This window comes from Bufo bufo, chromosome 3 (assembly GCF_905171765.1).
Source record: "Bufo bufo chromosome 3, aBufBuf1.1, whole genome shotgun sequence".
In the NCBI taxonomy this organism is placed as follows: Eukaryota; Metazoa; Chordata; class Amphibia; order Anura; family Bufonidae; genus Bufo; species Bufo bufo.
The window spans coordinates 395077496-395090943 of NC_053391.1; positions in this window are offsets into that span (position 1 = coordinate 395077496).

Consider the following 13448-nt stretch of genomic DNA (forward strand, 5'->3'; position numbering starts at 1 on the left):
TCATTGTGCCACTCATTGGACTCCTCATACTGCTGCCACCTCCAGACTCTGTCATTGTGTCACTCAGTGTCCTCCGCATACTGCTGCCAACTCCAGACTCTGTCATTGTGCAACTTGGTGGCCCTCTCCTGATGCTACCAACTTCAGACTGTGTCATTGTGCCACTCTGTGGCCTTCTCCTGATGCTGAGGCCACCATCTCATGACTCTGTCATTCTGCCACTCGATGGCCTTCTCTTGATGCTGCAAACTCCAGACTGTTTCATTGTGCCACTCGGTGGCATTCTCATACTTCTGCCACCTCCAGACTCTGTCATTGTGCCACTCTGTGGCCTCCACATACTGCTGCCACCTGTAGACTCTTAGAGACAGAGTCTGGAGGTGGCAGAATAGCACTAATGCTAGTCCTTAGATGAGGTCTTGTGCCATATACGATTATGATGCTGTTGCAACCTGTAAAGACAAATTAAAGGTGAGAACCGGTGCAGCAGTGCTGGAAATGGTTTGGGATTAAGTGGTGAGTATACGGTATGTTCTTTTATTATTTTACCACATTTAGGGATGGGGAGGTTTTCATCTAAGTTGGACAAAGCCTTATGTTAAAGGGACACTGACAGGCCCAAAAAGCATATTTAGGTATATATATGACAGTACAGGTCTTATAAAGTGTATTAGAATCATCTAAGTATCCCCCTGTCCACCTTATAAATACAGTAAAATGAAGTTTTATAACCTGCTGGAATCGTGTTCAATCTGCCCAAGGGGCGGCGTTTCATCTCAACTTGCGCCCAGCCAGTCTCGCCCCAACTGCCGTTTGAAGCGCCGCCCAGCTCATCAATATTCACTTCGCTGGGCGGTGCACTTATCCGCACTAATCATATCGCGCCTGCGCACTAATTAACCCCTTTTGAGATGTAACAGAGCAGCGCTCTGAAGCGCTGCTATGAACTGTGCCCGGCGCATGCGCATAAAGCAGAGGCTGCATCGACCTCTGAGAATCAGACTGTGCGCAGGCGCAATGCGATCCCGGCCAGTGAGTGTGCCGGGCGCATGTGCTGAAGATGAGCCGGAGGCCGATGCCCATAGTATTGTATTGGGCATGCGCCGGATCTTGCGTCGGGGACACTAGTAGCCGCCCAGCAAAGTGAATATTGATGAGCTGGGCTGGGCTGCGCTTCAAACGGCAGTTGGGGCGAGGCTGGCTGGGCGCAAGTTGAGATGAAACGCCGCCCCTTGGGCAGATTGAACACGATTCAAGCAGGTTATAAAACTTCATTTTACTGTATTTATAAGGTGGACAGGGGGGATACTTAGATGATTCTAATACACTTTATAAGACCTGTACTGTCATATATATACCTAAATATGCTTTTTGGGCCTGTCAGTGTCCCTTTAAACAGAACTTCAATTTACAAATAAGGAGCACCTGATTGGCAGATGGAAGCTGAGATATGATTTTCCCTTTGGCACAGATTCCGATCTTAATAATCCCATGCACTGGTAGTGGATCCGTGGATTTAAGTAGAGGCACCATATTATTCCCTGGAAGCAATGTCACACATTTTTTTCCATAGTACCAGGAATTCCCATAATATTATTCATAAATCTGTTCTTTCAATTTGGAATGTCTTGTGCAGCCTCTTAAAATAAATTATCATAAAATAAACCAATGCTGACTTTTCTATCTGGATGTGAAATATTACAGAAATGAGTGAAAAAATAAAAAAATTTGCATCAGATAGGTTATGTGGTGTGAAATAAGGACAACCCTATTGCCAATAATGACTTCTTTGTCCATATACCTCAGTAGTGTGATGCCTATTGTTATTTTCATGTTGGCTTTGAGTTTCAAATGCAAGCCTTGGCATTGGTGAAGTTGCTGGTATCTACTGTAATCTACTGGTCTTCTACCATTGCCAGCTGCTGAAGATGTTTTCAGTCATCCCTATGTACAAATCAGCTGGAACTGCTTTTCAGTTCTATTCAGGCAACCTTGGGTAGCATTACTTTCAAGACACCATGCTTTTACAACATTGTAGATGCCACCCGTGGTTTCTTAATGGAGTATGAAACTAGTTTGATCTTTTGATATAAAAGTGTGAGTATCTAGCTGCTACTTCAATGTAAAATTAAACTATTCCTATTGTATAGCTTCACGTCTGGGTCTTTATTCTTCCTTAACCTTTTCAGCTTATATTACCGTATATATTTTTCATTTACTGATTGCCAGCTTTGAAATTTCATTATTGTACTCTCTACATTTTCCATCCCCAGGTTTCATAATTTTTTGTTGTTGAGCTTTTTGCTTTCTACTGCCCAAATTGTGTTGGCATAAATAGAAATTCTTCCATTCTTTATCTACATGATAGTCTATAGGCAGCTTTTGATAGCTTTCAGTCGCTCTGTCTTTTAATTTTTACTCCATCTGCGTCTCTTTCAGCCTTCTGACAATCTGTCCCTTCCTCTTTCATTTTCTCTTTAGCTGACACATTCTTTTCCTCTCTTTTTTTCTCGTCTTTTTTCAGCTTGCAATCTCCCTAGGGCAGACACTGACAGTGCGATACTGTATCTTAAGCTCTTTGCAGTGGCTGTGCTCAGTGTTCTAGCGTAGAACACTTATTATTTCATGTACTTTGGATGTGAAGTGAATACCAAAGCAGCAGTTGCATTGAATTTAGCAAGAGGTAAAATGCACAGCCAGCCTGCCCTGCTCTTCTACATGCATCCAGAATAGTATTAAAGCAGTTTTGTTTTAATTAAATCACGTTCTTCCATTGTGGGAAAAGACAGAAACACAGTGATAGATTAGGAACACGTGGCCACATGATGGACTATATACATGTAGACTGCGTGTTTCTAATTGGAGTCATAATTATGTGATGGAAAATCAATATCCAGGTGTATTTGGCCTCCTTTTTTTTAACACAAAATATTTTTCTATAATCTGAAATTGTACTTGAAACATATTGGAATGTATCTGTGGAGTTTAATGATATGAGAAACCACTGATGCCCAGACAGAAAGGGCAGTTATTTTGAATAATTTACTGAGAATACATATTTAATCTGGCACCAGTAATGACAATTGCCCTCTTTTATTGTAAGTCCATGTTCAGATTTGGCTAAATTGTGAAGTATTTTCAATCTACAATACAATACACATAGAAACAGAGCAGAGACCAGGGCATGCTGCACATTTTCTAATTTGCAGTATACCCAATCTGTGCTACTCCTAGATGTACTATAATGCTATGGTGTTTCTTTTTGTGCACTAAATGTGTATATATATAGATAGATAGATAGATAGATAGATAAATAGATAGACAATCAGACAGACAGAGACACAGATTGATAGATAGACAGACACAGATAGAGAGATAGATAGATAGACAGAAAGACATACTTATACAGGGCCGTCTTTAACGCGGGGCAAAAGGGGCAGCTTCCCCGGGCCCAGTTGCTCCTGGGGGGCTCAAGGCAGCTGCCTTTTGAGACCCGCTAGCCACTGGTGACGTGGGGGGGCGGCGGCAGGGCACAGGGAGATGAGCGCTTCCATTGTGGAAGCGCTCATCTCCATAGTCATCTGTATCACCGTCCTCAGGACAGCGATACAGGTGGAAGTGCTGCGGCGGGGCAGGGGAGGGAGAGGTGTCTTCCTTCCCCGTTCCTCTGATCGGCTGCAGGCACTAGGCGTCGCGGTGACGTCCTCGCGCCGTTTGAGCCGTACGGCGTGGGACACAGACCCGGAAGAGGCCTGCATCGCATCGCTGCCAGCCTGATGGAGGTAAGTATAAGTGTTTAATTTTTTTATATGGTGCGACTACTGGCACATGATTGGGGGGCATCTATGGAGCAAATGTTACTGGCACATGATTGGGGGGCATCTATGGAGGCACCTGTTACTGGCACATGATTGGGGGCATCTATGGGGGCACTTATTACTGGCACATGATTGGGGGCATCTATGGGGGTACTTGTTACTGGCACATGATTGGGGGGCATCTATGGGGGCACCTGTTACTGGCACATGATTGGGGGCATCTATGGGGGCACTTGTTACTGGCACATGATTGGGGGACATCTATGGGGGCACTTGTTACTGGCACATGATTGGGGGCATCTATGGGGGCACTTGTTACTGATACATGATTGGAGCATCTATGGGGGCACTTGTTACTGGCACATGATTGGGGGGCATCTATGGGGGTACTTGTTACTGGTACATGATTGGGGGGCATCTATGGGGGCACTTGTTACTGGCACATGATTGGGGGCATCTATGGGGGTACTTGTTACTGGAACATGATTGGGGGGCATCTATGGGGGCACTTGTTACTGGCACATGATTGGGGGCATCTATGGGGGCACTTATTACTGGCACATGATTGGGGGCATCTATGGGGGCACTTGTTACTGGCACATGATTGGGGGCATCTATGGGGGCACCTGTTACTGATACATGATTGGGGGCATCTATGGGGGCACTTGTTACTGGCACATGCTTGGGGGGCATCTATGGGGGCAACTGTTACTGGCACATGATTGGGGGCATCTATGGGGGCACTTGTTACTGGCACATGATTGGGGGGCATCTATGGGGGCACCTGTTACTGGCACATGATTGGGGGCATCTATGGGGGCACTTGTTACTGGCACATGATTGGGGGGCATCTATGGGGGCACTTGTTACTGGCAAATGATTGGGGGGCATCTATGGGGGCACCTGTTACTGGCACATGATTGGGGGCATCTATGGGGGCACTTGTTACTGGCACATGATTGGGGGGCATCTATGGGGCACTTGTTACTGGCACATGATTGGGGGCATTTATGGGGGCACCTGTTACTGATACATGATTGGGGGCATCTATGGGGGCACTTGTTACTGGCACATGATTGGGGGGCATCTATGGGGGTACTTGTTACTGGTACATGATTAGGGGGCATCTATGGGGGCACTTGTTACTGGCAAATGATTGGGGGCATCTATAGGGGCACTTATTACTGGCACATGATTGGGGGGCATCTATGGGGGCACTTGTTAATGGCACATGATTGGGGGCATCTATGGGGGCACCTGTTACTGATGCATGATTGGGGGCATCTATGGGGGCACTTGTTACTGGCACATGATTGGGGGGCATCTATGGGGGGCACTTGTTACTGGTACATGATTGGGGGACATCTATGGGGGCACTTGTTACTGGCACATGATTGGGGGACATCTATGGGGGCACTTGTTACTGGAACATGATTGGGGGGCATCTATGGGGGCACTTGTTACTGGCACATGATTGGGGGCATCTATGGGGGTACTTCTTACTGGCACATTATTGATGGCACTTTTTACTGGCACATTATTGGGTGGCACTATGGGGGCATGTCTTACTGTCACATTATTGGGGGCACTATGGGGGCATCTACTGAGGCCACAAAGAAGGGGTATTGTATATGGTGGAAAGGGGGAGAGGAACACTATGTGGGCTTCTTCTGAGGCCACAAAGGGGTATTTTATATGGGGGGCTCTGTATAGGGGTATTTTATACTGGGGCACATTATGGTGGGTAAACACTGGCTTTTCAGAAAAAAAAGGCAGTATTTACATTACTGCCAAGGAACACCTCTAGTGGTCACTCATCATTATTAAAATTTACTACTCTACGAGGTGTGTGGATTTTTTTTTGTGTGTGTGTTTTGGTGGAGGGCGTGATTGCATGCTAGGGTGTGGGAATGCGGGATCCAGGGGGCCCAAGTAAATTCTTGCCCAGGGTCCAATCAATATTAAAGACGGCCCTGTACATACAGTTAAAATAAAAAGTATGTGAACCCTTTGGAATGATATGGATTTCTGCACAAATTGGTCATAAAATGTGATATGATCTTCATCTAAGTCACAACAATAGACAATCACAGTCTGCTTAAACTAATAACACACAAAGAATTAAATGTTACCATGTTTTTATTGAACACACCATGTAAACATTCACAGTTCAGGTGGAAAAAGTATGTGAACCCCTAGACTAATGACATCTCCAAGAGCTAATTGGAGTGAGGTGTCAGCCAACTGGAGTCCAATCAATGAGATGAGATTGGAGTTGTTGGTTACAGCTGCCCTGCCCTATAAAAAACACACACCAGTTCTGGGTTTGCTTTTAATAAGAAGCTTTGCCTGATGTGAATAATGCCTCGCACAAAAGAGCTCTCAGAAGACCTACGATTAAGAATTGTTGACTTGCATAAAGCTGGAAAGGGTTATAAAAGTATCTTCAAAAGCCTTGCTGTTCATTAGTCCCCGGTAAGACAAATTATCTATAAATGGAGAAAGTTCAGCACTGCTGCTACTCTCCCTTGGAGTGGCCATCCTGTAAAGATGACTGCAAGAGCACAGTGCAGACTGCTCAATGAGGTGAAGAAGAATCCTAGAGTGTCAGCTAAAGACTTACAAAAGTCTCTGGCATATGCTAACATCCCTGTTAGCGAATCTAAAATACGTAAAACACTAAACAAGAATGGATTTCATGGGAGGATACCACAGAGGAAGCCACTGCTGTCCAAAAAAAACATTGCTGCACGTTTACAGTTTGCACAAGAGCACCTGGATGTTCCACAGCAGTACTGGCAAAATATTCTGTGGACAGATAAAACCAAAGTTGAGTTGTTTGGAAGAAACACACAACTTCTATGCGTGGAGAAAAAGAGGCACAGCACACCAGCATCAAAACCTCTACCCAACTGTGAAGTATGGTGGTGGGGGCATAATTGTTTGGGGCTGCTTTGCTGCGTCAGGGCCTGGACGGATTGCTATAATCGAAGGAAAAATAAATTCCCAAGTTTATCAAGACATTTTGCAGGAGAACTTAAGGCCACCTGTCCACCAGCTGAAGCTCAACAGAAGATGGGTGTTGCAACAGGACAATGACCCAAAGCATAGAAGTAAATCAACAACAGAATGGCTTAAACAGAAGAAAATACGCCTTCTGGAGTGGCCCAGTCAGAGTCCTGACCTCTACCCGATTGAGATGTTGTGGCATGACCAAGAACCACCAAACATCCCAAGAATATTGCTGAACTGAAACAGTTCTGTAAAGAGGAATGGTCAAGAATTACTCCTGACCGTTGTGCATGTCTGATCTGCAACTACAGGAAACATTTGGTTGAAGTTATTGCTGCCAAAGGAGGTTCAACCAGTTATTAAATCCAAGGGTTCACATACTTTTTCCACCTGCACTGTGAATGTTTACATGGTGTGTTCAATAAAAACATGATAACATTTAATTCTTTGTGTGTTATTAGTTTAAAGAGGACCTTTCACTTGTAAAAACAATGTGAACTAAGTATGCTGACATATAGAGCGGCTCCCGGGGATCTCACTGCACTTACTATTATCCCCGGGCGCCGCTCCGTTCTCCCGTTATGCCCTCCGGTACCTTTGCGATTTAAGTTATAGTAGGCGGTGTCTTCCCTTGTCCAAATCGCAGCGCACAGCTCACAGCCTGGGAGAATAAAAAACTCCCAGGCTGTGAGCTGTGCGCTGCGATTGGCCAGCACTGCAGCCTAGGAGAAGGAGACGCCCACAGGACAAGGGAAGACACCGCCTACTATAACTTAAAGAGCAAAGGTACCGGAGGGTATAACGGGAGAACGGAGCGGTGCCCGGGATAATAGTAAGTGCAGTGAGATCCCCGGGCGCCGCTCTGTATGTCAGCATACTTAGTTCACATTGTTTTTGCAAGTGAAAGGTCCTCTTTAAGCAGACTGTGATTGTCTATTGTTGTGACTTAGATGAAGATCAGATCACATTTGTGCAGAAATCCATATCATTACAAAGGGTTCACCCACTTTTTCTTGCAACTGTATATATATATAAATATATTCTGTACACTGTGTAGCTTCTGATACTATATATACTGTATATAAATTATTAGAGATGAGCAAAGTTTTAAAACATTCGATTTGGCTACTTCACCGAACTTTGAGAAGAAATTTGATTTGTTACGAATTACTTAGTAATAAATCACATGCCAATGTATGGACTAGGCACAATAATGGGGAACAGCGATTGCGCAGCTCTGTCATTTAACCCCTCAGATGCCACTTTCAACGCCGATCACGGCATCTGTGAGTCACATTCAGCCTATCAGGGGGTTAATCAGGAGATAATACAAAAAATTATATACACTCACCAAATCCATTTGATCGAGGAGAGGCTGTTGTGGCCTTCTTGACTGAAGAAAATGTGCCAATTCTCGTGCGAGCTAACGTGTGATATCACCACGTCATCACACTGAGCGGGAACGTCATCACTGATGTCACATGTCAGTGCTCGAGAATTGGTGGTTTTCTTCAATCAAGATGGCTGTGACGGCCTATCTATGATCAAATGGATGTGGCGAGTACATTTTTTTTCACCGTTGTTTCAGGAAAAATTTATTCACTACCACGAAGCACCAGGAAATTCAGATTTGTGGCAATTAGAATTTTTCCTGAAATTCAGATCAAATTCCACTTTATTAACGTTGATTCGCTCGACACTATTAACAAATGCCAAGACACAAGGAGAAAGGGCTCGAATTCATGTTCTGAGTCCCTCTTTATTGAAACGGTTAGCTTGTATAAATGAAATTATTAGCTTAGGGTGAAATCTGTAACTCATAGATTTTGTATTGGATTTGTTGCAATTTTCTCTGCTTCAGTTTAGGTTCCATGAAAAGATACATTTATAATACTGGTGTGCTCTTATGTTGCCAAGGAACCTTTGGCTCCATCTGGTGCTACCTCTTCATCTTCCTATTGATTTGCCCCTGCAGGTTCATTAGTCTTTCAGATTCAGATGTGTGTGTGTGTTTGGTCAATTAGAAAAGCCATTGAGTTATACATAGTTCTATCTGTCACAACATCTCACAGCATTTATCCTGCTGTATATAAAGGCATGCTACAAAGGGCAGAACAGTTTCATGCACATAAACAGAAAAATATCATTCAGAGTAATAGGTATTTACAGCAGCTAAAATATGCAGCTATTTTGGATTAATTGTAGGCAATGGCTGGAGTACACAGAAAATCAGTACGTCATGGTGACCTGCCTCCTGTCTGAAGGAGCTTTAAGATCAGAACAAAGCTGCCAATGCACTCAATAAGGTATCCCCATACCCATGAGCTGGTCATTGCAGTAGTTCATAGCTGCACATGTTGTTTTTTTTACTACCTATGTACATACATTTTGAAAGTTAATAATTTGAAAAACCATGTCCTTGAAAACCCCTCTGCATATTTTATAGTCTCTGATTTTGTGTTAGCCTGTGTCTGTGCTTTAAGGCATTGCTCCCATTTCTCTTTGTACATGAAACTTGCTGCCAGTATGACATAAAGCCTTTAACCTGTTTTATATTTCACTTTACACACACAGCAAATAAACGGAGAATGAAAGCATTGCCAATGATTCCCTCTAGGCCCCCACATGCAGCTCTGTTTACTAGCTTCAGATAAAAGGTGGATGGAAAATAATAGCAGTGTTCAGTCCCATTAGCTGAGAAGGCAATCTGACTCTATTCCCTTTAGGTTTGTCTCACTTACAAACTAGAGCTGATGCTTGAGTGATGTCTCTCTAATGCTCTTGTATATCTGGGCTCTATATGTTTTTCTTTCTTAAGTCTGGTGTCTAACTCTCCCTGATTGTTACATCTCTGTCAATATGAGTCTCAAGTTGTGCAACCACCACAAGTCCTGAAGCACATTTTGTATTCCCTCATGTCATATGCTCTTCGTTATTCCTAAAATACAAATTCACATTCTGCTCCTTTTCTGCATTATTATGTTCACCAAACTGATACATCTACAGATTGTAGAAAGATTGTGTATGCCAAGTCCTTACTCATCATAATAGGAAAGGTCAAGTTTGAACAAGTTACCTGTGCACCTACTCACAGGCCCAGTATATATTGGGGACCAATGAAACCTTAAAGGAAAATGCCATCAGAAAATGATCTATTGTTTAAGGTATGTTAAACTTATTTTTACATTTTACTATCTACATCTCTTTTTTGTATAAATCCAGAAATCTTGCAGTTTCTAATAGGCTGATAATAAGCTGATAGTTCATGCAGGCTGTAGAGAACACTTTCAATAGATATCTCATTACCATCACAAGCAGGTAAGAGTCACAGCTTAGCTACTTTCTATCCCTGCACAATGACCTACAGTATGTACAGGTCACAGAGCATGCCTAGAAAACTCTTCCACAAAAGGCAATCAGTCTCCATCAGTCCACTGTGTCAATAGCCTGTGTGGCTGCTCTCAAGCAAATCTCTAAATGCTGTTAACAAAACTTTAAGAAAGACATAATTATGTACAGAAATAAAATAAAATATACGTTTAGAAACTAAAACAGATGATAAAAAGGGTTAAGTGTTACTATTCGCTTTTAACCGGTTTAGGACATACAGCGTACAGGTACACGCTGATGTCCTGGTACTTAAGGACACAGGGCATACCTGCGCGTCCTATGTATTTCCGAGGCGGTGATCGTAACTGGGTGCCTGCTCAAATCAAAACCCGTGACCCCCCGTGTCGGCGATCGCCGCAAACCGCAGGTCAATTCAGACCTGCGGTTTGCGGCTTTTACAGGTTGCCGCAGACGGCGGTGCCATCGGGTCCCCGTGGGGCTGTAGGGGGGACCCGATGGCATGGAAGGCAGCGCGATGCCTTCCTGAGGCATCGGCGCTGCCTTCCTGTGATGAGCCTGTGAGATCCAGCCCCCTGGATCTCACAGGCCGGAAGCTGTATGAGTAATACACACTGTATTACTCATACAGCCCATTCATTCCAATACAGAAGTATTGGAATGCATTGTAAAGGGGATTTGACCCCCAAAAGTTGAAGTCCCCAAGTGGGACAACAAATAAAGTGAAAAAAAAGTTGAAAAAATAAAGTTTTCGCCCCAAAAAATAAAAAGTTTCAAGTAAAAAAAACAAAAAACAAAATTTCCCCCAAATAAAGTGAAAAAAAATTGGTAAAAAATAGGAAGTTTACATATTAGGTATCGCCGCGTCCGTATTGACCGGCTCTATAAACATATCAAATGACCTAATAGCTCAGATGAACACCGTAAAAAATAAAAAATGAAAACTGTGCTAAATAAACAATTTTTTTGTCACCTTACATCACAAAAAGTAAGCGATCAAAAAGGCATACGCCCACCAAAATAGTACCAATCTAACCACCACCTCATCCCGCAAAAAATTTGCCCCTAACTAAGACAATCGCCAAAAATAAAAAATAACTATGACTCAGGAGACACTAAAACATTTTTTTTTTTGTTTAGAAAAGCTGTTATTGTGTAAAACTTAAGTAAATAAAAAAAAGTATACATATTAGGTATTGCCGCGTCTGTAATAACCTGCTCTATAAAAATATCACATGACCTAGCCCCTCAGGTGAACACCATAAAAAAAAAAAAACTGTAAAAAAGCCATTTTTTGTCAACTTACATCACAAAAAGTGTAATAGCAAGCGATCAAAAATTCATATGCACCCCAAAATAGTGGCAATCAAACCGTCATCTCATCCCTCAAAAAATGAGACCCTACCTAAGATAATCGCCCAAAAAAAAAAAAAACTATGGCTCACAGACTATGGAGACACTAAAACATGATTTTTTTTTTGTTTCAAAAATTATATTATTGTGTAAAACTTACATAAATAAAAAAAAGTATACATATTAGGTATCGCCGCATCCGTATCGACCGGCTCTATAAAAATATCACATGAGCTAACCCCTCAGATGAACACCGTAAAAAATGTAAAATAAAAACTGTGCTAAAAAAACTTTTTTTGTCACCTAACATCACAAAAAGTGTAATAGCAAGCGATCAAAAAGTCTTACGCACCCCAAAATAGTGCCAATAAAACCATCATCTCATCCTGCAAAAATCATACCCTACCCAAGATAATCGCCCAAAAACTGAAAAAACTATGGCTTTGAGACTATGGAAATACTAAAACATGATTTACAACAATAACATGAAACAGGGCAATAAATATTGAGTTTTGTTTAGCTGTTAACCCTTGCTTTGTAACTGGAAAAAAAAATATTAAAATGGAAAATCTGCCAAAAAAATGAAATTTTGAAATTGTATCTCTATTTTTCATTAATTCTTGTGGAATACCTAAGGGGTTAACAAGGTTTGTAAAATCTGCTTTGAATACCTTGAGGGGTGTAGTTTCTAGAATGGGGTCACTTTTTTGGAGTTTCTACTCTAGGGGTGCATCAGAGGGCTTCAAATGGGACATGGTATCAAAAAAACAGTCCAGCTAAATCTGCCTTCCAAAAACCGTATGGCATTCCTTTCCTTCTGCGCCCTGCCGTGTGCCTGTACAGCAGTTTAAGACCACATATGGGATATTTCTGTAAACTACAGAATCAGGGCCATAAATATTGAGTTTCGTTTGGCTGTTAACCCTTGCTTTGTAACTGTAAAAAATTATTAAAATGGAAAATCTGCCAAAAAAGTGAAATTTTGAAATTGTATCTCTATTTTCCATTAATTCTTGTGGAACACCTAAAGGGTTAACGACGTTTGTAAGGCTACTTTCACACCTGCGTTCGGGTGTCTGCTCGTGAGCTCCGTTTGAAGGGGCTCACGAGCGGCCCCGAACGCATCCGTCCAGCCCTAATGTATTCTGAGTGGACGCGGATCCGCTCAGAATGCATCAGTCTGCCAGTGTTCAGCCTCCGCTCCGCTCAGCAAGCGGACACCTGAACGCTGCTTGCAGCGTTCGGGTGTCCGCCTGGCCGTGCAGAGGCAGGCGGATCCGTCCAGACTTACAATGTAAGTCAATGGGGACGGATCCGCTTGAAGATGACACCATATGGCTCAATCTTCAAACGGATCCGTCCCCCATTGTCTTTCAATGTAAAGTCAGGACGGATCCGTTCAGGCTACTTTCACACTTAGAATTTTTTTTAAACTATAATGCAGACGGATCCGTTCTGAACGGATCCAAATGTCTGCATTATAGGAGCGGATCTGTCTGAGCAGACATCAGATGAACTCGCTCTGAACGGCAGTGTGAAAGTAGCCTAAAATCAGTTTTGAATACCTTGAGGGGTGTAGTTTCTAGAATTGGGTCATTTTTGGGTGGTTTCTATTATGTTAGCCTCACAAAGTAACTTCAGACCTGAACTGGTCCTTAAAAAGTGGGTTTTTGAAAATTTCAAGATTTGCCTCTAAACTTCTAAGCCATCCCCCAAAAATAAAATATAATTCCCAAAATGATCCAAACATGAAGTAGACATATGGAGAATGTAAAGTCATAACTATTTTTGGTGGTATTACTATGTATTATAGAAGTAGAAAAATTGAAACTAATGCTAATTTTTCCAAATTTTTGGTAAATTTCATATATTTTTATAAATAAAAATGATTTTTTTTTACTCCATTTACCAGTGTCA